Genomic DNA, 27,174 nt, shown 5'->3' on the forward strand with positions numbered 1-27,174 from the left:
TTTTGACTTTGGTCTTAATTGATTGACTTTTAATATCTTGACTTTAGTCTTGCTTAATTGACTTTAATTTTGACTTCAGTCTTACTTGATTGACTTTAATACCTTGACCTTAGTCTTGCTTGATTTACTTTAATTTTTGGAGAAGGCCCCTCCATTATTTCTTTAATTCTTTGGACCCCCAAATGGAGGGGTCCTTAAAGAAATATCCCACGAACCCTCAACAATTTTGCCTGAGAGTCCGATTAATCGATTTTTTAGGTTCAAAATTTTAAATTAATTTCATTAATGTTTAAATTTAATTATTTAATGTTTTATTTATTAATTTCGAAATTTTTTATCATGAAAATTGTGAAATTACCGTTTTGCCCCCGGAGAGGACTTTTCACATTTTAAGTCGGTTTTTAATGTTCTAGGATGTTTTAGAATCGGTTTTTCGTAAGGAATTCAATGGAAATATTAGTTTTTGTTATTTATGAATTTTTTGTGTGAAATGGTGGTGAACTTTATGAGGGGCATTTTCGTAATTTTGTCAAATTCTGTTAAAATTGGTGAAATGATTTATTTGGTTCCGATTTGTCATTTTATGTGTTCGAATGGATTTTCCTAAGCGTAACGTAGGCTCTAGGGTTGTTTTGAAGTTAGGGGTATTTTGGTAATTTGTTCAATTTTTAGTGATTTTTATCGTGAAGTTTCTTTTTGGTTTGCAAGATGATGGTTTTTATGTTTCTGGGTCGTATTTTCCTAGCGTAGCGTGGTTTCTAAGGTTTTGTCAATTCGAGATACCTCATCCGGATTTCTGAAACACATCTGGTAACAAAATAAAGCAATAGAAATAACATCCATCATTGGGAATCATTGCAATCGGGTTGACGAGTTGATTAATCAGGCGGATGCAAAAATGGGGTGTCTACACCCTTGGTCTCCTAAAAACTTTACACGATTGGTTTGTTTACATTTAGTACACTTGGTTGAGTTAGTATAGATCATCTTGTCAGTCGATCTTTAAATGTCATCACTCCATAAAAAATATTGATATTCTCAATTATCGACATCTCACAAAACTTTTTTTTGTTCTATGTTGATATTTTTCACATATCATAAGTATCGACATTTTTATTTATTTTAAATAATTAATGTTGGTCTGTGTCGATATGTTATATATTTACATTCGCATAAAATGGAGACATAAACATGTCGACATTTTACAAAAAACAAATTTAAACCTTATTTCATTTCATGTGTTTCATCTTCTTTTTTCTCTATGTTTTTGTCTTCCTTCTCTAATCCATCTTCGTTTTCTTCCTCATGTTTGTGCTCTTCATGTTCTTCCTCTTTTGCACGCACATGACACCTCCTTTTAGAAGCCATTAGAGAAACCCGGTGAGGTTCTACATTTGAAGAAGTAAAAGACATTTTTTTTTCTCTCTTCCCATATTCTGAACACAATTGACAGAGAAATGTATAGGTTATTCAATAACACTAATTCTTTATCAAAACATAATTGTTCAATAATATATTTCATCGACCACTTGGTGTACATAACCCCAATTGTCCACTTGATGTACATAATACAAATCATCTATCAAAACATACTACAACATAAGTGTTCGATGATGCATTTCATCGAATACTAGGTTTACATAACACAAAGCATAAACTCAAGGTAGAAATTCGAACAAAGCATCAAACACTTGGTAGTATTTTTAAAAACCTTCTAACTTAATTTACACCTAAAAAAATGAAGAAAATGTGGTTGTGGTGTTCGATGTTGTTCAATGTGGTGATAGTGTCTGTGGTGCTCAACGTGGTGGTGGTGTTACTCGTGGGGAAAGAAAATGAAAAAAAAAGAATAAAACTTACTCGATAAGATATTACACTGGTATTGATGTGCAATGGGTCAAAATTGAGAAAGAACGCCACATTTTTGGAAGAACTTCGGTGGTGGTGACTTTTCTGATGACTTTGGTGGAGGAGGGAAGCAATCTATTCAAACTGAATAAGAAGATGGTGTTCTTTCATCTATTGGGGTGCCCTAATTGTGAAAAGAAATTTTTTGAGGTACCTTTAACATCCCATTTACTATTTAGCGACTAGTAAGAAAAGAAAAGTTTCCTACATGGACTATTAAGATACCGTGCAAAAGTTAAGGACTATTTAGAAATGAATCCCTCTGCCAGGGTCTGTAATTTTTCCCTTTATACTAGTTGAAAAAGAATAATGTTTGGAGTGGCCTTAATTCACACTCGGCTGATGTGGAGGTATGTACGGAAACATAGATGTTTTCGTCGATATATGAGTGAAAAACATCTATGGTTTTGTACTCATCTCCGAGTCAACAGTGTGAATTGAGGTCAATCTTAAGGTCACTCCAATACGACTCTTTGATAAGAACGATTATTTTTTGTTATGATTTAAATATTAATTTCCACTACATAAATATGTCTTTTGATTTAAAAGGAAAAAAGAGAAAGAAAAAAAATTATTTTTATACATAGGGGATAGTTCAAGGGCCACATTTGAAAACACATGTAAAGAAATTTTTTTTTCAATATATGTGTTAGAAGTTTCATAATGAGCTAATTTTTTGTGAGGATGATCTCTATACCCCATTAAAAGTGGTTTACAAAAATTGAATGGTCCACGATTCTTCAACTTGTAAATTGGGGTTAGAAGTTTCAAAATGGGCTGATTTTTTGTGAGGATGATCATTATACCATCCAATTTTTGTAAACCACTTTTGATAGAGTTAGAAGTTTCAGAATGGATTGAATTTTGGTGAGGATGATCTCCTTACCATAGAGATCATCCTCACAAAACATTTGCCCATTTCGAAACTTCGAACCCATATATTGAAAAATATTTGTCTTTACATGCATTTTCAAATGTGACTCTTGAGCCCCCTCATATAAATATAAAACACGACTATAGGGCCTACTTTTCTACAGTTGTGTGAGGGACAAACGTCACATCTTCTACAATTTTGTGTTGGACAAACATCTCACCAAGCTTCAATTTTGTGGGATACACTTTATTTTCTTTATTTTTCACCTACTCTAATTTTAATATTTCCTCATTTTACTCCTTTACAAAGTGGTTTCATATTTTACCTCGTAACTTCAAAATTTGTTAATAATACCCTTACAATTTTTTTTCACTTTAACCCCTTTATCCCAAGGAGGATTTCCTTCACCCCCTCCAACTTTACTATTTTTTTTTATCCCTTTGGCTTATTTTTTTATTTTTCATTTTTTACTCCTTTAACCTCAAAGTTTTTAAAACATCCCCTTAGCAACATTTTTTTTTCATTTTTACCCCCATTAATCCCAAAGAAGATGTATGTGCCATAGGAACAGGCGAAATCTAGTATATATATAATAAAACATAACTCTATGACCCATACTTGCTACAGTTTTGTATGGGATAAACCTCCCATCAATTACAGTTTTGTGGAGTCCACTTTATTTCCTTTATTCTTCATCCTCGAACTTTATTGTATTTCTTATTTTACCCATTTAACTCACTTCATTATTTTTCATTTTTTACCCATTTAATCTCAATTTATTTTTTTTAATAATATATCTCCAACTTTATTTTTTTATTTTTTGTTTTTATCCTCTTAACCCGAAAGAGGATGGACGTGTCGTAGGCACGAGTGAACTCTACTATAAAATAAAACACAATTGTAAGGCCCACTTTGGAGGGGGGACTTCTATCCAGCTAGGATGAACATCCCAAACAACTATAGTTTTTGTGGGGCCTATTTTATTGCTTTTCTTCTTCATCCCTTCTAAATTTACTATATTATATCTTTTATTCCTTTAACCCGGTTTATTATTTTTCATCTTTTACCCCTTAACTTCAAAAAAAATTCGTAATAACCCTTAATTTTATTTTTTCTGCTTTTATCCATTTAATCCCAAAGACGATGCCTGTGTCGTAGGCACGGGTAAACTCTAGTATATATACAAACTTGGTGTCTTTGAGCATGAGACGAGATATCAAGTTTATTTTTAAGAATTTAAGGCTTCACTTGACAAAGCAGTTCTTTCAATAAAAAAACTTCTATGGATTCACTTCTATTTGAATTGTTTCTATTAGATTTGAAGTTGTGCATTGTTGTTTACAAGATGATTCAATTTATAATTTACTAATCAGAGCATGGGACAAGTGCAATATGGGTTTGGGTGCAAGTGCAAGTGTAGATGTAGGCACAAGAGAAGGAATGAGAAACATGGGAGAGCAAAACATAAACATATTTTAAGGTGCACTAAGACAGCCTTTGCAACATTGCATATTGATTTTTATATATACATTCTTTCATAGCTCATTTGACAATCTTTAAAAATGCAAATCCATTTCAATTTATAAATTGTGCTTTGGAAATGACACACTCAAGTATACTTCCATTAATCCCATGTTCACATTTCACTCTATGTTATCCCATTGTTGCTTTTATGCAAATAATATTGTTAGTGTTGCTATTTTACTAATCCAACTAATGCAACCAAATAGGTATAAACCAATATTATTATTTATTAGTAATGACTATGCACTACATAATTTTACAAATAAAATTATTCTATAAATATGTCATTTGAATTACATAATCACATTATCGACCGCATCTAGTCTGGTTGGTTGATTGCTCTAAAGCCGTCGCTCCATTAGAAGTGAGATCATAACCAACTTTAAGAATGGAAACTTTACTCCTAAGTGAAGACAGGATCTTATATAAAATATGTAAAACCCCGAGTTTTCGATTCGTATCCCGTGAAAAAATAAATACTGAAAATTTGAGAAAATCCTGAAAGTGAGACTTAGGGTAAAATTGTAGGATTTTGTTCTTGTCATTTTTAATGAAATCTAAATTCACCATTGGATTCAAAATGGTCGAAAAACATACTTTACCCTATAAGCACGTTCAAATAATAGTCCGAATAGAAAAATTACAAAATCCTCGATTTTCGAGTCAGACCAGGTAAAATAATGACTTTTTTCTAAAGTAAGAATTTTTAAAATTTGATCATACCATTGGATTCATAATGAAAAATTATAGAAAATGGACTATTCACTTATCATTTTTAGAGTCTAAAAAGTTAAATTATCATAAAAAACAAAAGCGATGTTAATTTTAAGAACCCATTGGACCGAAAAAGTAAATTTTTGATAGAGATATAATTTGTAGAATTTTATCACACCATTAGATCCAGAATGAAAAATTAGAAAAAATGGAGTATTTATTTGCCACTTTTGGAGTTCGGACGATCAAGCTATCGTCAAACGAAACAATAGGTAAAATACCGATTTCGTCTTGCAGTTATATAAATAATTTTTTTAAACAAAAACACTATTCATCATCTTTTATTTTCGTCTAAAACCAACCAAAGATTTTAAAGAAAAAACATTTAGTTTTTCTCCTTACTTTTAACCTCAGATTCGTAGTGAGCGGGCCATCGTTAACTTTCAACGTAGAAGGGAAAAACGTCCACAACCTCGACCTCTACAAAACCACCCAATTTCCTTTTGTTTTCTCTTCTTTTTTACCCCATATCGTCAAAAATCAGCCATATGTGATTTGGGGATTTCAATTTTTAAACCTCGGTGAAAGTACCCTTGATCCGCGGGAAGTGCGGATCCGCTTTTGACCTTTGAGGTTTGGGAGTCGCCACCTAGTTATTACGATCTAGGAACCAAAAATCAACTCGAAATAGATAAAAAAAAAATACTGAGTCTGGGAATCACATTACAGGGTTGGAAGGTGTTAGGCACCAACCCCGCCCGGCAACGCCGGTCTCTACTAATTCCCAAATAAAGCTATATTGCTAAAAAGACATAAATAATAAAATAAATAAAATAAAAATACTTACCTTTACGAATGCAACGGTTTTGTTCCCTCAGATCTGATAGAACAGCTACTCGTACAACACTCCTCGCTTTGTTCTATCACTAGATTCCCTTCAGACCTCCAAGGCGAAGTACCTCCTTCTTAGATCTGAATTTCTCTGATTTATTTATGGATTTCTAGGTGTTTTTAAAGGACTTCTAGGTGTTTTTTGAGCTAAAGTTGGGGTATGGGTGTTAGGTAAGGAGTTAGGACTTCAAAATTAGGGTTTATAGGAGGCTTGGGAAGCTTTTTGACATACTTTCCTTAGGATTTATTTTTTGATACGAAAATAGGTTGTAGAGACCCTTATTTATAGATTTTTTAAAGAACTTTTTAGATAGAGTTGGTGTTTAATTAGAATTATAGAGTTAGTGTTTAATTAGAATTACATTATAGAGTTAGTGTTTAATTAGAATTACATTAGGTAGTTTTAGAGTTTAATTAGAATTCTATTAGGTTTTGGATTTGACTTAGGTCTTATTAGATTGATTAGGGTTTTGACTTAAGTCTTACTTGATTGACTTGACTTTAGGATTTTGACTTAAGTCTTACTTGATTGACTTTAATTTTGATTAGGATTTCACTTTACATTAATTACTGTTTTAATTATTAATTTTAGAATTTTTAATTATTAAAATTGTAAAATTATCGTTTTGCCCTCGGAGAGGACTTTTTGTGTTTTAAGTCATTTTTCAATGTTCCAGGATGTTTTGGAATTGATTTTTCGTAAGGAATTCAATGTGAATATTGGTTTTTATCATTTATAAAAAATTTTGTGCGAAATGATCGTGAAATTTATGAGGGATATTTTAGTAATTTTGTCAAATTTTATGAAAATTGGTAAAATGATTTATTTGATTTCGATTTGTTATTTTATGTGTTTGAAAATGATTTTCCTAAGCGTAATGTGGGCTCTAAAGATGTTTTGAGGTTAGGGGTATTTTGGTAATTTGATTACCTTTTACTGATTTTTATCGTGAAACTTCTTTTTGTCTGAAAAATAATGATTTCTATGTTTTTTGGGGTTATATATTCCTAGTGTAGCGTGATTTCTACAGTTTTGTTAGTTTGAGATACCTCATTCGAATTTCTGAAATATATCTAGCAACAAAATATAGCAATGGAATAATCATCCATCATTGGCAACCGTTGCAATCGGGTTGACGAGTTGATTAATCAGGTAAATGCAAAAATGGGGTGTCTACACTCGGATTTCATCTATTTTGGGGCTAAACTGTCCTCCGCCGTAGAAGGGAGAAAGGACGACGACGTTGAGATCTTCGAAACCACCTGGTCAGATTCAAAAATCAACCGTCTCGACATCCAATCCACCTCAATTTTCATGTCAATTGTCTCGATTTCTGTGCATACGCTTTCATTCTCTCGCACAGAGATTTGTAAGGACTTTCAATTTCTATTGATAACCGTATATTATAAAAATTGCATATAGGATTTTAACGAAAATTAGTTATATATTTCAAAAATATAAAATTTTATTTTTTTATTTCACATACACTCCAGAACTTGCATATTTGATATGTTTAATTGCATTTTATAATAAATTATACGTGGGTAGGATATTTCACTGGATTATTTTTGCCAGTTGGGTTCTGTGCACTGCTCGGACCTTGTTTTGATATAAGTTTTATAAAGTTTCAATTTAAATGATAAAAATGAATTTCAAAGTGTGAAAAAAGATTTGATTTTGAAAAATGATGTATTTGAAAACGTAAAAAAGTGTAAGAATCGAAAAAAGGGGATGAAACGGTAAAATATAAGAATCACACCCGAGGGGTGATGTCTGCATTTTATATTATAATTCTGAGAGTGGGTTGGTGAACGGATATCTAGGGATAATGATATTGGTTGCATGTTTATTTACTTTCTGTAGCACGATGTAGACACCCCATTTTCGCATTCGCCTCATTAATCAACTCTTCAATCCGATTGCAACGGTTCCCAATGATGGATGTTTATTCCAATGCTCTATTTGGTTACTAGATGTGTTTCAGAAATTCAAATGAGGTATCTTGAACTAACAAAACTGTAGGAACCACACTATGCTAGAAAAATATGACCCAAAAATATATAGATCATCATCTTGCAGAGAAAAAGAAGTTTTATGATAAAAATCACTAAAAAATGACCAAATTATCAACATACCCCTAACCTCAAAATATCCCTAGAGCTTACATTACGCTTAGGAAAACCCTTTCAAACACATAAAACAACAAATCGAAACCAAATAAACAATTTTGCCAATTTTCACAAAATTTGATAAAATTACGAAAATGCCCCTCATAAAATTCACGACAATTTCGCACAAAAAAATTCATAAATGACACAAACTAATATTCCCATTGAATTCCTTATGAAAAATCAATTCCAAAACATCTTAGAACATTGAAAAATGACTTAAAACGCAAAAAATCTTCTCTCAGGACAAAACGAAAATTTTATAATTTTAATAATTAAAAATTCTGAAATTAATAATTCAAATATTAATTAATGTAAAGTGAAATCCTAATTAAAATTAAATTCAATCAAGTAAGATTCAAGTCAAAATCCTAAGTCAAGTCAATCAAGTAAGACTTAAGTCAAAATCCTAAAATATAGTCAACTAAATAAGACTTAAGTCAAAACCCTAAAGTCAAGTCAATCAAGTGAGACCTAAGTCAAAATCTTAATCAATCTAATAAGACCAAAGTCAAAATCCTAAAAGAATTCTAATTAAACACTAACTCTATCTAATGTAATTCTAATTAAACATTAACTTTATAATTCTCATTAAACATTAACTCTATCTAATTCTAATCAAACACTAACTCTATAATTCTAATTTAACTTTAATTCTATCTAAAAAGCTTTTAAAAAAATCTATAAATAGGGGTCTCTACAACTTATTTTCGTATAAAAAAATAAACCCTAAGAAAAGTAGGTCAAAAAGCTTCTCTAGCCTCTCATAAACCTTAATTTTGAAATCCCAACTCCTTACCTAACATCCATACCCCAACTTTAGCTAAAAAATAACTAGAAATCCTTCAAAAATACCTAGAAATCCATAAAAAAATAGAAATATTTAGATCTAAGAAGGTGGTACTTCGTCTTGGAGGTCTGAAGCAAATCCGGTGACAGAACAAAGTGAGGAGTTGTTCTATCAGATCTGAGGGAACAAAACCATTGCCTTGCAAAGGTAAATATTTTTATTTTATTATTATTATTATTATTTAGGTCTTTTTAGCAATGTAATCGTTTTTGGGAATTAGTAGAAACCGACGTTTGTCGGGTGGGATTGGTGCCTAACATCTTCTAACCCCGTAATGTGATCCCTGGACTCAGTATTTTTTAGTATATTAGTTGTTTGTTTATCCATTTCGAGTTAATATTCGATTCCTAGACCATAATAACTAGGTGGCGACTTCTAAACCTCAAAAATCAAAAGCGGATCCGCATACCGCCACGGATTGAGGGCACTTTTAGTGACGATTCCACTGGGGATTATTGAGGATCAGACTTAAAAAACCCCAAGTATGGGAGCATTGCCAATATAACCTAGTTTTTTATTTTATTTTATTATTTTATTCAGTTTATTTTATTTATTTATTTATTTATTTATTTTCTTTTATGGCTTGATTGTGGATCATTTATTTGGATTTCGGGCTATTATATTTCTTGTTTCTTTTTTAATCCAATTGAGGGTCGCTTTTTGGTGACCCTAAATAATGAAAGACTCAAATTGACATATGAATTGAGGACGGAATGATGGTGGTTGGGATGAGAGTTATGTATTTTATTATTATTTAAAAAAAAAAAAAGAAATCTTGGATGAATTTTTTTTAGCATGTTAATATGCATGGGTGATAAGTTGTGAAGATAAATTATTTGTGAGTGATGCACAAAGAAACTAAAAAATTGCCTTTTTTAATGTTGATCGTGATGAGGAGATGATTCCAAGAAATATATATATATATATTACAGGGGGTGTTAATAGTGAAAATGGTTTTTTTTTCTATTTTCTATCTTCTTCTCCAATAGGAAAGAAGAAGACAACAAGAAAGGGACGCCTTCATCCTCTCCCTTCATCTCTCTCTCTCTCTCTCCATCACTCATTTATATTTATCTATTTTTAAATCATCTCGGACGTTAGACGGCCTTGAACTCTCCACAGAGAACAACCACCAACCAAGCATAAAAGAAAACAGAGGAGATCTCTCCCCTTGAATTTTTTTTTCTCTTTATTTGATTTCCCAACCAAAAGATCCCTGATTTTCTCGAGGCAAACGACCCGAAAAGAAAAGAAATTCGAATGGATCGATCGATTTTTTCTATTAATCAATGATTTGGATGTCAAACTAATCATAAAGATTTCATCTCTAGATCGTTGTTGATTTGAGAGGGCGATCAGGGCGGTTCTTTGAGGGAGTAATAATGGTGATGGAGAGGACGATGAGAGGGTGTGTTAAGAGATGGTTTCTGTTTGGGTGTTGGCGTTGAAAGAAGGTAGAAAATCCAAGGTAATGTGTGCTTTCTCTCTCCCAATATTGATGTCTCACCACATGGAGAGAATTATCATGAAACCCATTCATCACCTCTTCTTCATGCCACTAACAACTTCTGCCATCTTCTTTATTTCTCACCCATCAACCTATTGCCACTCCATTGCCTCTATTACAACAGTCCAACAAAGACCCACAGACATACGACTTTCTGCCATTAAACCACTATTTCATGTTCGTTACAACACCCGAAACCTCCTCCTCCTCCTCTCTCTCTCTCTCTGCTTGTTCTTTGTAGCTGTTTCCCTTTATGCTTCAATGGCAAAAGAAGGTGTGGAACCTGGTCAATAGACAACTTATAGACACCAGTCTCGATACCCATCTCACCATGATAGTCTCAGATGAGGATACCGTATGCGATCTCAAACAGAAAATAATGATCGAGTTACCTCGTTGCTTTCCCAGTGTTGGGGAGATTATAGTTCATGTTTTGAAAGAAAGGCAAAAATCATTCTTTTATCATCTCTCAGATTCTATGCACGTTAAAAGTGCCTGCGATGGAGTTAAGAGAAGCTGATTTATTCATGCTGATGCTGCTTCTAGCCAATTGGGGCGTATAGGAAATCAATTTCATTTAGAACCTCGTTTTGGTGCTAAAAAAACTTTAGATTCTGAAGTACTAAAGAACAGTGATACAATGAGCCAATACATTGAGTTTGTGGCAGATCGATTAATTGGCACATTGGGATACGGAAAGATTTTTAACGCTCAGAATCCATTTGGTTGGATGGAGTTGATTTCTTTACAAGGGAAGACTAATTTCTTTTTTGAAGAGAGTTCGAGAATATAAGAAAGATTCTGTTATGTCGAGTTTGAATGGTGGGGATGGTAGGACCCACATCTTTAAGGTTGGTCTTACCAACTTAGTAAGATTCCTTTCTTACTAAGAGTCGTTGATCTCATCACATGGCACTCAAAAAGATGATCCAATGCCACGTGCTTGTGGCGTATGAAATTCTGAAAAATTTTAAAGGAAAATTTTCAAGAAAAATTTTTAAATTAATTTTCATTTCGAATTTTGATTTTTAAATTTGAAATTTCAATGCCACCCATTTTCAAAACTTTGGATCTAAAAATAAAAAATAAAAAAAATAAATAATTGAATTTTATTTTTGGATTCTAATCTTTTCCAATCAAAATTATAAAAGCCAAGGAATTAGATTATCAATGAGGGAGCCACGTGGCCTAATGACTCTTAGTAATTATGAAATCTTAATGTGTTACTCGAGATAACCTAAGTTCTCATTGATAAATTTATTGAGTCATAAATTCAAAAATGCAAAAAAAAAATTAAAAAAAACAAAAAAAATTCTAAAATTCCAAAAAAAAAAAAAGAGTCTATCACTCCTCCACAACTATCAATCTATCCTTGATTCAATATTCTGTGAAATTTCCAATTATTTTGGGCCATCCAAAATAACCCTTAATTGGAGCATATAAAGACATATATTGGAGTGAATGCTTGCCTCTAACATTGCCAATATATATATATTTTGATGTGCTCATGTTTTATGATGTATTTTGGAGTGGTGTTTGTTTTGATTAGTATTCATGTGGTATCGATGTTATGATGATACGATCAGCCCCATGGGCCCAGTTGTTTTAAAAAGCTCCGGGCGCACTCCACCCCATATTGCACACACCACAAGCACGTTTATTGTTTTGCACTCTTGCATGTCCCAATATAGCCAACGTGGCACTAGTGCGTGACCCGATCTCTTCGGAGATGCGACGTCATTCATAAAAACCACAACTCCAGTCACGTACCTTAGAGTATATTAAACTGGGGCATTAGTACCGTCTGATCAGGTGACTCTGAAAGGTATATATCGATGCACCCAGGTTGGAGTGACCTGAACCTTTGACCTATTGTAAGCCGCACAATCACATGTCCCGTTTGCCAACGTAGTACTAGTATGTGGTCAGTCCCCTCGTGGGATGCCAAACCATTTATGAAAGCTACAACTCTTGACTCGTACCCATAGGTATATCAAGGATGATCCAAGTACATCAGTTGCACTTTTTGGTCAAAATCAGTGCATAAGCGAGATCCTGCTCCGATGTACTACGGTACTAGGAGGATAGACTACGTCTATTCTAGAAAAGAGGTGATTTAAGAGTGCCTTTGCTCAAGCATCGCGCGCCACCTCTGATCTGGGAATTAAACTGGCTACTTTTGACTTCAGAGAAGTGAGTTGAAGTTTTAGATTATCACCTATACGGTATATCAAACCAAGTCACCACGTACCATCTGATTGAGTACGCTCGAGAGGTATATAGGTGTACTTGGGAAAGGGTGGTCAGATAAAAATATATTGCACGTAGTAAGCTTAGAGTCTGGAAACCTCTCCTATAGGTCACAACTCGAACTTATCATAAGTATTCCCGGGTTTTTTATTGAATGGGACCTTGTAAATGATAAATGTGTGTGAATGATAAGATCGAAATGTATGTATGAGATCAAAATGTATGGTTGTCCTCAAGGATCAAAAATTTTGTTTTGGGAATTAAAATGGGTGCACCGACCCAATCCATCTCGATCCAACAATCATGATGGGCCAGGCCATTTAAATATAAATGAAAATCAAAGTCTTTCCTAATTCGAGTTTCAACCCATCTTAAAAAAAATGTTTTCCAAAAGGAAAGTATTTTCCAGAAAAAAGTGTTCTCTAAAAAGTATTTTCCAGTGACAGTGTTTTCCAGAAAAAGTGTTCTTAAAAAAAATATATATTTTTCAAAAAAAATGTTTTTCAAAAGAAAACACTTTCCAAAAGAAAAGAAAAGGAAAAAAATTACATATTTTTGCATAGAAAATTTTTGAAATATGTTTTTTACCAAAAATCTATTTTTTGCATGGACCATGAAAAATTACCAAAATATGTTTTGCTAAAAAGAAAATGATTGCAAAAAATAATCAGATTTGTGAAAATTATTATTCAATAAAAACATTATTTTTCAATAATTTTCAAGAGTGCAATAAAATTATTTTCCTTCTGAATAATCATTGAATGGGTGAATTGTTTAATGGATTGGTGCACAGAATTTAATAAAATCTCAAGATTCATTAAAATGTTATCAAAGGGGTAACACTAAAATTGGTTAAATTCACCTTCAATGAGGTTTAAGGGTTATCATTGTACCTAAGCTCAATCGTCCATCGTATAGCTAGGGGAACAAACGTCAGTACCAAGTTAACAGTTAAAAATAACCTCAAAATTTCTCAATATCGCCCAATTGTTCCCTGAAGATCACCATGCCTCAATTCTGTTGATTGTAGGCAATGTCTCAGTCCTCAGTCCTAATCAAGCCCATTGTGGGTGGTTTTCTTGAGTTTTCATGAGTTATTTGAATTAACTTGAGTGTCCAATTTCTGTTCATCAATTCAGTAAAGGCATATTTTTTTAAGATCGAGTCCACTCCTTTTTTGTTGAGTTGGGTTAAAGGTGTCTGTCGCCCTATTTGAATTTGATTGGATAAATAAATTTTTGAATACCTCAAGCGCGTTAACGGGTTAATTGATAATCTAGCTTTAAAGATAGTTTTTCTTTCTAAATGAGAAGATAATGGTTGGGCTCGACTTTTAATCGAGAAAACAAAGGTTATTGACCTCGGAACAGAATATAATTCCTAAAGAGATTCAAATAGAAACCCTTCTATCCCTAGAGGAACACGAGGGAATAATGAATTTACTCAGAAATTTCAAAAAACTTGTTCGCGTGGTCTAATGAGGATATGTTGGGTGCAAGCTTGGGTGTTGTTCAACACACAATAGATACTCGCCTGATGAGATGAAAATGTTATAAAATGTATCAGTACTATCCTCACTGCATCTTGAGTTGCAAATCACGTATTCTCAACCGATATAGGGATACCTTTTGAACTGATCTCTGATAATGGGTCGTACTTTAAAGCTTAAGTCATTACTCTATATTTAAAGTTCAAGATCCGGCATCACAAATCATCCCCTTACCATCCTCAGATTAATAGAGCGGTTAAAACAGCTAGTAAGAGTCTTCAGATAATCATTGTGAAAATGTGTCAATCGCACCAAGATTGGTCAGAAAATCTACCATTCACATTATGGAGGTGTCGTACTTCAAATACAGTCTTCTACTGGAATTATTCCCTACTCTCTAGTATATGATATGTAAGCAGTCTTACTGGAAATCCCGTATCTCAAGGTCTTGTTGGAAAGTCAATTGCTAAAAATAGATTAGGCTCGTCAAGGGTACGAAGAACTAAACTTGATTGAAGAAAAACAACTTATAGTTCTGTACCACATGCAAACTCATCAAAGAAGAGTCACTCACACGTTTGACAAGAAAATCAAAGTTCTCTACTTACAAGTCAAGGATTTAACCATCAGACTTCAGAGAAAATTGAGCATTCGTCATTGATCATAAGAGGAAGTCTAAATTCAATTGGAGAGATTCATCTATCAACAAGAAAATACTACTTTGGAAAACCATCAGATTTTAAAGAGAATCAAATACCTATTTTTGACCCTAGAGGGAAGTTCAAACCTAATTGGGAAGGTCTGTTCATCATAAAAAATTATTACCTGGAAAAACTGTCAAACTTCAAGATCATGATGGAATCGAACTATCAGAGTCAACCAACCTTGACCAGATCAAGCGGTACTACATTTAAGGAGGCCACCTTCGGCCGAATCAATTTCCTATTACCCATTCAACATCTCTTTTTTCAACCCTTTGCAGCCTTTTTGAAAAAAAAAACATTTTTCTTTCTCAGCCTGATTGCCCAACCTTGGGGAGAGAAAATTCAAACTATGTTTTGGTCTGATCCCAAAAATCTGGGGTACGTAGGTAACCTGAGAAGTTACTTCAGGCTCGACCACATCAAAATAAAAAAATAGATTTTCCCATAAAAACAAGAAGTCTAGAAAAAAATAATAATAATAAAAAATCTATAAATTGGGGAAGAAAATTCAAAGAAAAAAAAATACCACACAAGGGGCATTTGGGTTTTTGAACCTCAAAATTCCTTTCTTTTTATGCTCAGTCCTAAACTTACCCATGAAAGTCCTTCTACTACCGTGTGAAAAAGTCAAGGAAGGTAGCAAATCATGATCAGACAGTAATTCTAGAAGTTCAGAAGGGAAAAAGAAAAAAGGAATAAAAAGCCTACTAAGTTGAAAACTCGAAAATGGCAACTTAGGCAAAAATTAAGGCAAGCTCACAAGGTTGAAAATCCGAAAGTACGGTCTTGGTAACAATTAGAGCAAAGAAAAAAAAGTCTGCTAAGTTGAAAATCTGAAAGGACGACTTAGGCAAAAATTAAGGTAAACTCGCAAGATTGAAAATCTGAAAGGACGATATTGGCAAAAAAAAACTCATTAAATTGAAAACCTGAAAAGGCGATCTAGGCAAAATTTAGAGCATGCTCGCTAGTTTGAAGACCTGAAAGGACAATCTAGGCAAAAGTTAGAGCAATAAAGAATAACAGAAAAAATATCCAGGGAGTTAAAAAGCTGAAACATCAGAAGTCTGAATAATTAAGTTCAATACTTAGCTTAAATCACGCACAGACTCAGAAGTCACAAGTATTTTGTCTACGATCAATCTAAAAGTTTTTTACTTCTCCAAGTGAACCAAGGGAGAGAAGGGTGAATTTTATGATGAGTCTCAAAAGGAAATATTTTGTTGAGCCTGACTCAAAATCTTCAATAAAATTAATCAAAATTAAAAGTTGGATCTTTATTGCGCTTGTAGTAATCAAATATTTCAAACCTTCATACAATGGGCATTTTTTTTCTTCTCTAATATGTAGCTTTCCCCCCTTATACTAGGGGCATTTTTTTTATTTTTACATGATGTGTTCAATTATCTCTGGTGCAATGTTTCCTGTCTAACTAGGGGCATTTTTGTTCTCAATGTTAATCCTAAGGAACCTCGAATGTAAGGTTACCCTCTTGATAGAAACTTTTTTGAAAAACCCTGAGGTACAAAGAAATTAAAAAATTCATAAAATTTTTGAAAAACTTTGAGGTTCAAACAAAAGCGTTCCTAATCTCATATTTTGATTTTTGCCCAGAGAATAACTCATTTACCTAGAGTAGGAGATAGGGCATTCTTTCATTCCCAGATTCATTAATTCTTTTCCAGATCTACTCATTCCTAGATTCGATCATTCTCTTCCAGATTCATTATCTTTCAGATTTATTTTTTATCATTTGTTCCCCGATTCAATCTTTATTCTCCAGATTCATTTTCAATCTCATCCAAATTCATTTTAATCATTCTTCTCCAGATTCATTCATTCTTTTCAAGATTCATTCATTCCTCAGTCAATTTACTCAATCAGTTGCTGCCAAGGGTTATCTTGGATTTTGCTTAAATGCCGCCGAAGGTTTGCTCAGATTATGCTCAGCCAGATGCCGCAGAGGGTTTGCTCGAATTATGCTCAGTCAGATGCCGCATAGGGTTTGCTAGGATTATGCTCAGCTAGATGCCACCGAGGGTTTGCCCTGATTATGCTCAGCCAGATGCGGCCGAGGGTTTGCTCCAATTACGCTCAGCGAGTCGCCCCCGAGGGCTTTCTTGGATTATGCTCAATCAGATATCGCAGAGGGTTTTCTCAGATTTTGCTCAGATTTTACTCAAATACTTCATTACTCTTTCACCTCAAATAGGTAGAGTAGAATTCCAAAAAAAAAAAAAGTTCATTACTCTTTTACCCCGAGTAGGTAAAGTAGAACTCCTAGAAAATAAGTCTATTACTCTTTCACCCCGAGTAGGTAGAGTAGGACTTAAAAAAAAATTCATTACTCTTTCACTCAGGGTAAGTAGAGTAAGATATTCAACTTTTGCTTAGATATGCTCAACTTATGCTAAATTTAACCTCAGATAATGCTCAGATATGCTCATTTATGCTTAGATTTTACTCAATTTTTGCTTAAATTTTACTCAGATCTTTTGAGATTTATCTCAAATACACACGTGCACATTTGTTCCATTAGTCAAAGAGAATTTTCTAAAATTCAAGGATCTGATACCGTCAGTGAGAACTTGCGCTCGAGGACCTAACAAATTTTAGTTCAGGGAGAGTTTTTCTTAAGGATCTGAACGTCCCGACGAATTGCTAAATCTAGCTGTAAAATGAACTGTCACTAGCTTTGGCATTCGGATATCGCACTATCTACAGAAATAGATTTGCTATCTAGTTTGCTTCAACCCTCTGCCAAGAGGGGCATCAGTAGACACCCCATTTTCGCATTCGCTTGATTAATCAACTCTTCAACCCGATTGCAACGGTTCCCAATGATGGATGTTTATTCCAATACTCTATTTGGTTACTAGATGTATTTCAAAAATTTGGATGAGGTATCTCGAACTAATAAAACTAGAGAAACCACTCTATGCTAGGAAAATATGACCCAAAAAATATAGAGATCATCATCTTGCAGACAAAAAGAAGTTTTACGATAAAAATTACTAAAAAATGATCAAATTACTAAAATATCCCTAATCTCAAAAAATCCCTAGAGCCTACATTACGCTTAGGAAAACCCTTTTAAACACATAAAACAACAAATCGAAATCAAATAAACCATTTCGTCAATTTTCATAAAATTTGATAAAATTACGAAAATGCTTCTCATAAAGTTCAAGACCATTTCGCACAAAAAAAATTCATAAATGACACAAACCAATATTCCCATTGAATTCCTTACGAAAAATCAATTTCAAAACATCTTGGAACATTGAAAAATAACTTAAAACACAAAAAATCCTCTCTAAGAGCAAAACGATAATTTTATAATTTAATAATTAAAAATTTAAAAATTAATAATTAAAACATTAATTAATGTAAAGTGAAATCCTAATTAAAATTAAAGTCAATCAAGTAAGACTCAAGTCAAAATCCTAAAGTCAAGTCAATCAAATAAGACTTAAGTCAAAAAACTAAAATCTAGTCAACTAAGTAAGACTTAAGTCAAAACCCTAAAGTCAAGTCAATCAAGTGAGACCTAAGTCAAAATCCTAATCAATCTAATAGGACCAAAGTCAAATCCTAAAAGAATTCTAGTTAAACACTAACTCTATAATTCTAATTAAACACTAACTTTATCTAATTCTAATTAAACACTAACTCTATAATTCTAATTTAACTTTAACTCTATCTAAAAAACTTTTAAAAAATCTATAAATAAGGGTCTCTACAACCTATTTTCGTATCAAAAAATAAACCCTAAGAAAAGTATGTCAAAAAGCTTCCCTAACCTCCCATAAACCCTAATTTTGAAGCCCCAACTCCTTACCTAACATCCATACCCCAACTTTAGCTCAAAAAATACTTAAAAATCCTTCAAAAACACCCAAAAATCTATAAACAAATAAAAAATATTCATATCTAAGAAGAGGTACTTCGTTTTGGAAGTCTAAAGCGAATCCGGTGACAAAACAAAGCGTGGAGTACTATACGAGGAGCTGTTTTATCAGATCTAAGAGAACAAAACCATTGCGTTACAAAGATAAATATTTTTATTTTTTAATTATTATTACTATTTAGAACTTTTTAGCAATGTAATCATTTTTGGGAATTAGTTGAGACCGACGTTTGCCAGGCAGGGTTAGTGCCTAATACCTTCCAACCTCGTAATGTGATCCCCGGACTCAGTATTTTTTAGTAGATTAGTTGTTTATTTATCCGTTTCGAGTCAATATTCGATTCCTAGACCGAAATAACTAGGTGGCGACTTTCAAACCTCAAAAATCAAAAGCGGATCCGCACACCCCATGGATCGAGGGCGCTTTCACACGAGACGTAAGTTATGTTCTGTTTTGTTATTTATTTTAAGTCGCGTGTTCATAGTTGCATGATAGGAAACTGGATATCCATTGTCAACTCTGTAATGTTAATTTCTCATTTGTTTTCAAAGAAAATTTCTTATTTATTTTCAAAGAAAGGAAATGATACATATATAACTATTTTGTAAACTGTTAAAGAGCTTGCGAATACCTAAAGGGATAATTTGTCAGATCATCCGAAATGTTATACTATCATGGTATGTTCGGTAGGGACAACCAAACTCATACGTGGTATGGGACGCATATGAGAGTAGAGTCACAACTGGAATTCGGGTTTATTCCTCTCTATATTTACCAGTGAACTTGTAATGTAAAAGTGGTTATATACGAATGGATTGTATATTTGGGAATCTCATGCACACGTGATAGGCATAGACAAAAGATGATTAGTTAGTGATCACTAATAATTTATAATAGTCAAACGTTCTGACACATCGAAAAGAGATCCATTGCTTACGGTCAAGTCAAACAGCCAGCCTGAGCCAGATAAATGGTCTCGCAAATATGGTAAATAACAACCAGTCACAAAATCAAGAACTAAAACTTTATTATGAAACATCATGTCCCGACTGAGAGCGATCTAGTTATGAATCTCAACCCTCTAATTTCACTACTCCACCATTGTGTATTATGTATTTGTTGCCTTATTTTGACATATAAAATGAAATGCATGTTTAATGTTTCCATTTAGTCAATTAGATTTATATAAAAAGAAAATGATACAGTGAGTACTACTGATAATGTAATGTGAGTTTTAAAATATTTAGTTGCTCATCCATGGCTATATATATCAGTTAATCATAGTTTCTTCTTTAAACTTTTCATTTGTTAAAATGATTTAAAATATTTATTTGTTCATGTTAGGAGAGGTTATTAGCAGAAATTGTTTGCTTCCCTACTAGGTAACCATTGTTACTCACCTTTTCCTTCTCCATTTTTTTAGTTTCAGATCCGGAGCATAGCGATGTCGATGTAGAACACGAGTGAGGACTATCTAATAGGTTAGATAAACGACCAAAGTCCGTTACCTGGTGACTATTGGGGCTATACCCCCTAGTAGTGTTAGTTCGTTCAGGTAGTATTATGGGTCTTATACTGAGCATTAGGACTTTTGTTAGAGTGAGAAATGTTTTTATAATCTTGTATTTTGTTTATCCTTCCGCATTCTGATCTATCGTACGTTATTAGATGTATATAGACTTCTGCTAGTATTATTTTATTTTGTATGTATAATGTAGGATATAGTGTATGTCGTTTATCAGGTGCAGGTTTTTAGCGCCTTGGAATGTTAACATAAATAGAGGATACCATGTCGAAATTTCGAGGTGCAACTTGGTTCGGGTTGGTTCAATTTTGAGCAAAATCAGAACCGAACCGAATTGGTGTAGAACCAAACCGACTTGAATTCGGTTTAGTTCGGTTCGATTCCATGGGTTGCCAAAAAAATTTCATCAATTAAATATTCCATCCATTTTTTCTGGTTTAGTTGACAAAATACATAATTTTTCCAAACTCTAATAATAATAGTAAAACATGGGAGAAACAAGATAAATAGATTACAAATTTAAACAACATTTTGGACTAGTGGAATTACAAAGTTGAGAGAAAAAAAGCCGAAGTAATCCTCCAACCAAAGTTTTGTTTAGAGTACCTACACCATCCTTTATAGTTGTTGAAGGAGAGCAAACTCACATGGTTGCAGATGATTAAAAAATACAAATGGGCTACCTAGTTTTATTTGCCAAGCTTTTCTTCAATTTACCCCCCACAATATTAAGAGGACATTTTGGAGACATCCTTGTTTGATCTGTTATATTTCATGTGACTCTGAACAAGTTGCCTAGCTGCAATGGCAAACATGAGAGAGAGCTTTCCAGCAAGAACTGAACTAGCTACAATGGTGGCCAAGGTCCTTACATTAGATCCTAGTAACTCTTTGCTTGCACCCTTAACACCAAGTAAATTCATACAAGTAGATTGAGATTCAAGTTGGGTACTGCCTCCTACTGTACCCACCTGAAACAATAAAAACAAAATATATTTAGAAATATGATTTAAAGATATGACCTTTTTTTTGTCAATACTGAAGGGACTTGCATGCGCAAATTTATTGAACAAAAACTATGACAAAATGGGACCAGTATTTTTTCTTTTTTTCTTTTTTAAATTGCAAAGCAGATGGTTTCATGGATAGATTTAAAGGAGGACAAGCTTTTAAACTACTATCAAGACAAAAAGGAGGACTGATTCTTTCAAAGTTCACAAGAACATGTCACCTTGCCCATAGACTTTACCACTTCACTAGTCACCAAGGTGGTAGCTTATTAAAAATAACCACCACCATCACCATAACCCAAACTTGTTCAATTATAATAGGTTGTGTAACAATATTCTTTTTAAGAGATTTATTTTATGTATATAACAAAAAAAATATAATACAGATATTGAGTGATAAACCTATCTATATAGTTCAATCTTGGATGGGACAAAATCATTGAAATTTCTATTTGAAGAAAACCCAATCAAATGTAGCTTGTTTTTAGTAAGATTAATAAGATAAAAAGTTGAGACAAACATAAGGTTGTGAGTAGTGGGATGATAAGTTAAGTTACCTCAATAGAAGGCATGGTCACTGAGATGTGAAGATCCCTTCCATCATTAACAGCTTCCATCATAGTGATGTCGTGAGAGTTCTCTATGTTCTATGCTGGATCTTGGCCGGCAGCTATGTAGACGGTAGAGACGATGTTGCTGGCGTGGGCATTGAAGCCACCGAGGGCACCAGCCATTGCCGACCTAGTAAGATTCTTCAGCATGTTAAGCTCTACCAAAGTTGGAACAGTTGTCTTCAGTACCTTCCTTACCACCTATTCCTTGATGATTGCCTCACAAACTATAGATTTTCCACGTCCTTCTATCCAGTTCACAACAACTGGTTTCTTGTCAGCACATAAATTTCCTATAGAATTCATCAAGAAACTCAAATAATATTAGAATTTAGGCTCGATAGACATGAAACTTGTATCTCCATGGTTGAGACATCCAATGTTTGTTGTTCAAAGAGGTCAGTTAATTTATAAGCAACAGTTCCAAGATGATCGACTGCATTGATAAGGGCTCGTACAACATAGTCTTTGAGGTTGTCCAGTACCCTGATTAAAAAAAATGCATATTAATTTTATAGTGGATGCCTAGAAACATAAATGATCATTCAAATAAAAATATAACATGGTTACCAATTACCATGAGGATGCGACCGTAAGCTAATGCTCATAAATCCAAAGTCCTAATGTTTTACTAAGGAGCACTTGTCTTCTCATCCAAAGATCTTTGCTTCAACCTCAAACCCACAACCTCTCCTAAAAAATTAATTAAAGTTCAAAATATTTAGATTAATAATGACAACAATGATTTACAAATCATAACAGGAATAATAAATCATACCTTCAAGATTCGAGATCGTTTGTTCAAGATTCGGGAACCACATAATCAACCACAACACAGTTGGCCAACACATTCATACAATTTGTATATCAACTATTAAAATGTCCAAAATCCACATTCATACAATTTGTCCTGAATAAATCAATATTTGCTTACGATGACACCCCAATTCTATTATCAACCATAAATAACCAAAAAAGTAAAGCACAATAAAATAAAAAATATCAACCACTCTCCATCTTCCTCCATGCTCCAATCAATAAGTCTATATAAAGAAATACTATTGTTATATAAATGAAGTCGAATATTTAAAAAAATTATTCTATTGTAATAATTTATGGAAGAACAATTTACCTAAAGATACAAATGAAGAGGCATTTGTAATTCATTCAAGAAGTTCAAAATCATTTGTAATAACTATAAAAATAAAATAAAATAAATTATCATTAAATAGAAAATAGAAATGAAAGAACTTCACAAATAAAATAAAATCATATAAAAATTAAAAGTTTATTGACTCTATTTCTTCAAGTTCTTCTAATCTCTCTTCAATATCAATTGAAATTGGTGAAGCACGTAACCAATCTTGCCCACAAATTAAACATTCCACCAACTTTGGGGTTAGAGAACTACGAAACTGATATAATACGGAACCCCCCAGTGCTAAAAGCACTTTTAGAAGCAACAATGGATATCATAATAGCTAACAAATCTCGTGCCACCATAAAAAGTATGCGATACTTAGAAGAATTAATTTTCCACCAATCAGAAATATTAAAATTTATGTCTTGTTTCTCAACGCTTTCTTTTAAGTATCTATCTACTTCTGATTTACAATCCATACTTTCTTTTTCTTCCAAGTATTTCAGAAACTCAGATTGAAGTGACTTGACTTGAATATTACCTTCACCAGTTAGTTGATCAACTTCCATCTCATTTAAAATTTGACTAAAATCATTTAAAGAAACAGCTGAAGTTGAGTCGAGAAATTAATAATGCTGAAAATTTTGGTTCATTGATTCCTTTATTGTTTTAATCAACTCATCAACCTTTGTAAGTGAATAAACCTTTGAGTAACAAAATTTTACATATCTCAACTTATAACAAGAATCCAATACCACAACAATCAATAACATCTTGTTTACCTTATCAATACTCCCCCAATACCTATCAAATTTATCTTTCATCTTCACTGCCATACAACTCAAGAAATGATCAAGACTTTTAGACTAATTAGAAATAGTATTTTCAATGACACAAACTTTATGAAAATAAGAATTAGCAGTGACATAAAGAGAACCCGACATTCGTTTAGAGGCATCATAAAAAATTTGCAAAAATTTAGCCAATACTCAAGCATAATTCCAATCATCTTCAGTGGGAAGCCCTCCTCTAAGCTTTTTCTTAAATTGTGGTTCTTGATCTTCCAATCGTTCAAATACTTTTTGAAATTTAATAGCGGAATCCAACATAAAATATGTTGAATTCCACCTAGTTAGAACATCAAGGACTAAAGAACTCTTACATGTAATTCTCTCTTGGTCAACATATTTTTTAAATTATTGAGCTCTTGACAGAGAACTCCTCACATATTTCATAGTCTTGTGGATTCTACAAAAAAAAAATCATGCACATCATTAATCCATTCTTTTACTATCAAATTCAATATATGTGCAAAACACCTCATATGCAAAAAATCCACCTTCTAGAATGCAACCACCCCTTTTGTTTATCTTTTTTCTCAAATAAGCAATGGCAACGTCGCTAGAATTGCGTTATCAACCGTGATAGTACACACATTCTCTATACCTCATTGAAGTAAGCATAACTCAACGGCTTTACCAATTGCCTCACTTCTATGACTAACTACATAAAAGTTAAGTATCATTTTATGTAGTTTTCAATTTTTATCAATGAAATGTGCAATGAGACACTTGTATGAAATGTTTTGTAAAGAAATCCACAAATCCGTAGTAAGAAAGACCCTTTGGACAGAAGTATTCAAAAAATTCAACTTCTTCTTTTCATTTGCATACAATTGTAAGCAATCTTTTACCATAGTGGTGCGAGACACTAAACAAAATTTAGGTTGCAATATGCTTAAAAAATATGAAAACCTTCGTGCTCCACAAACTTAAAGGGCAACTCATCAATGATTATCATTCTTGTAAAGGCATCCTTACATAATTCTTGGTCAAATTTCTAAGTAAGGCTACTATCTTCTTCGTGTCCTACTATTTGGAATGATAAGACTTTTTGCCTCTTGTTATCACGATCATAGTTAGTAAATTCGTGATTAATTCGTGAATTATACGCGAATCTAGCATATATTATACTTTCCGATCAAAATTGTCGTTGGATTCAAAGATTTGGATTAATTCGTAGATCTTTGAATCCCAACGACTTGTTCGCGACTTGTTCGTAAATCCCTTAACTTTTTTTTATTAAAATACATAATATTCTAAAAATATAAATGTATTTCTACCTTTTTATTCTCACTTCAAAGAAAGAAAAAAAAACCCTAAATCGAAAATCGTCCCCCACCCCCCGTGGAATTTACTCGTTGGCCGAATGATGAAATTTCCGTCATCAAATTCTGAGTGACCAAGAACTATCTTCAGTCTTCTACGCATTCTCACTGCAGGTAATTTCTTCTCTCTCTCTCTCTCTCTTTCTCTCTCTCTCTCCGTGTAGTTTGTCCGTCTGTTAATAGTGGTTCTGCACTTCTGCGTGTTAATGGTGGAAAGTGGAGAGTGGAGAGTAGAAAATGGAGATAACAAATTAAACAAGTATTTAATTAAAAATAAAAATAAAAATAAAGAACTCTCTCTCTCTCTCTCTGCATGAGTTAATGCTTGTGTCAGTTATGTACTCATATGTAATATTTAATTTAATTAGTTATTGGTATAAATAAAAGTTTAATGTGTTTTTTGTTCTCTCTCTATCTCTTTTGTTTTACACCAATGGATTTGCACATGCATGCTATACAGTCATGTCACAAGCTTAGGAGTTATGATTATGTAGAATAACATTAATGGTGGAAAGTACACATATAGGCTGCATTGTCATATCCTAGAGTACACATGTAATATGATCTATCCTAGAGGGTTGAATGCACTATAAGACTAACTGTTGAGCCTACTTTAAAAATATTTCTTTTAGTGGTGTAATTTTATAAAATTTTTGGGACATCATGCTACGAGATTCTTTGATAGAATTTGGGGTTGTACCATCATAGTAGTATTGGTTGATAATTCAAATGTGGGTTGGTTCAAACTACTTGTTTTTAATGACATAGAGGCCTACCCGTGTTGATAAAAGATTATGGTGTTAAGAATGAGATATTTCTTAATTATGTTGTTGAAATAGAGTTGGCACATGCATCTTCTTTATGATTTAAAAAGAGAGGAAAGGTGTTATTAGTAAAGTGAGTAGATTATACACAATAGCATTAATGATAGAGAGTAGAGATAACAAATTAAATAAATATTTCATTAAAAAAATAAAATTTTATTCTTTTGAGAACTCTCTCTCTTTCCCTCTCTCTATGTCTTTGTGCGTGAGTTAATGCTCATGTTAGTTGTGTCATCATGTGTAATATTTAATTTAATTTAATTGTGTGTAATATTTAATTTAATTACTTGTGTGTTATAAGTAAAAAATTTAATGCGCCAATAGAAGTTGTCTATTTTTCTCTCTTTATCCATTTTGTTTTACACTAGTGGGTCTTGCACATGTTATTTTGTTTTACACTAGTGAGCGTTGAATTTTTTTTTATTAATGAAATAAATAGAGATTGTTTATAAAATTATGTACAAAAGCTATTGTTTACTAATTTGATTTATGAGTTGTGAATTCTAAAATTCTTACAAGAATTGAATTATGGGTTTGATAAAAAGATTGGTTTTATTCAACTAATTAAGGACTGTTTATAAAATCATGCAATGGAAGCTATGAGATTCTTTACTATTTTAATTTCTTAATTTTAAATTTTAATAGTTTTGCAAAAGGGTAGTGTTTTGTTGACTTTTGACATGAAGGTGATTCTTCCATTAATATTATGTGTTATTATTGTAGAAAAAAATGGTGAGAAGAAATGATAAATTTTGAGAATATGCGAATGATTTAAAATGATATTTCATTTGCAAATTTTGTAATAAGGATTATCCTGGGGGAGTGGCAAGAGTGAAGTCTCATTTGTCTCAACAACCCGAGCAGGATATTGCATCTTGACCTCGTGTACCAGATGACGTTTAAGCTACAGCTCTTTTAGCTATTAGAGAGAGTGGCGATTTTAACAAGAAAAGAAAGACAACATCCTTTTCATCACAATCTGGGGAACGAAGAGTTGAATCATCATTTAGTTTTGAAATATCATCCAATGATTCGATGTCAGGTTTACATCAAACTATAGTACCAACAATGTGTCACAAAAAAGATAAAGAATTTATCGATAGGG

This window comes from Akebia trifoliata, chromosome 6 (assembly GCF_017979445.1).
Source record: "Akebia trifoliata isolate Shusen 1 chromosome 6, ASM1797944v1, whole genome shotgun sequence".
Lineage (NCBI taxonomy): Eukaryota > Viridiplantae > Streptophyta > Magnoliopsida > Ranunculales > Lardizabalaceae > Akebia > Akebia trifoliata.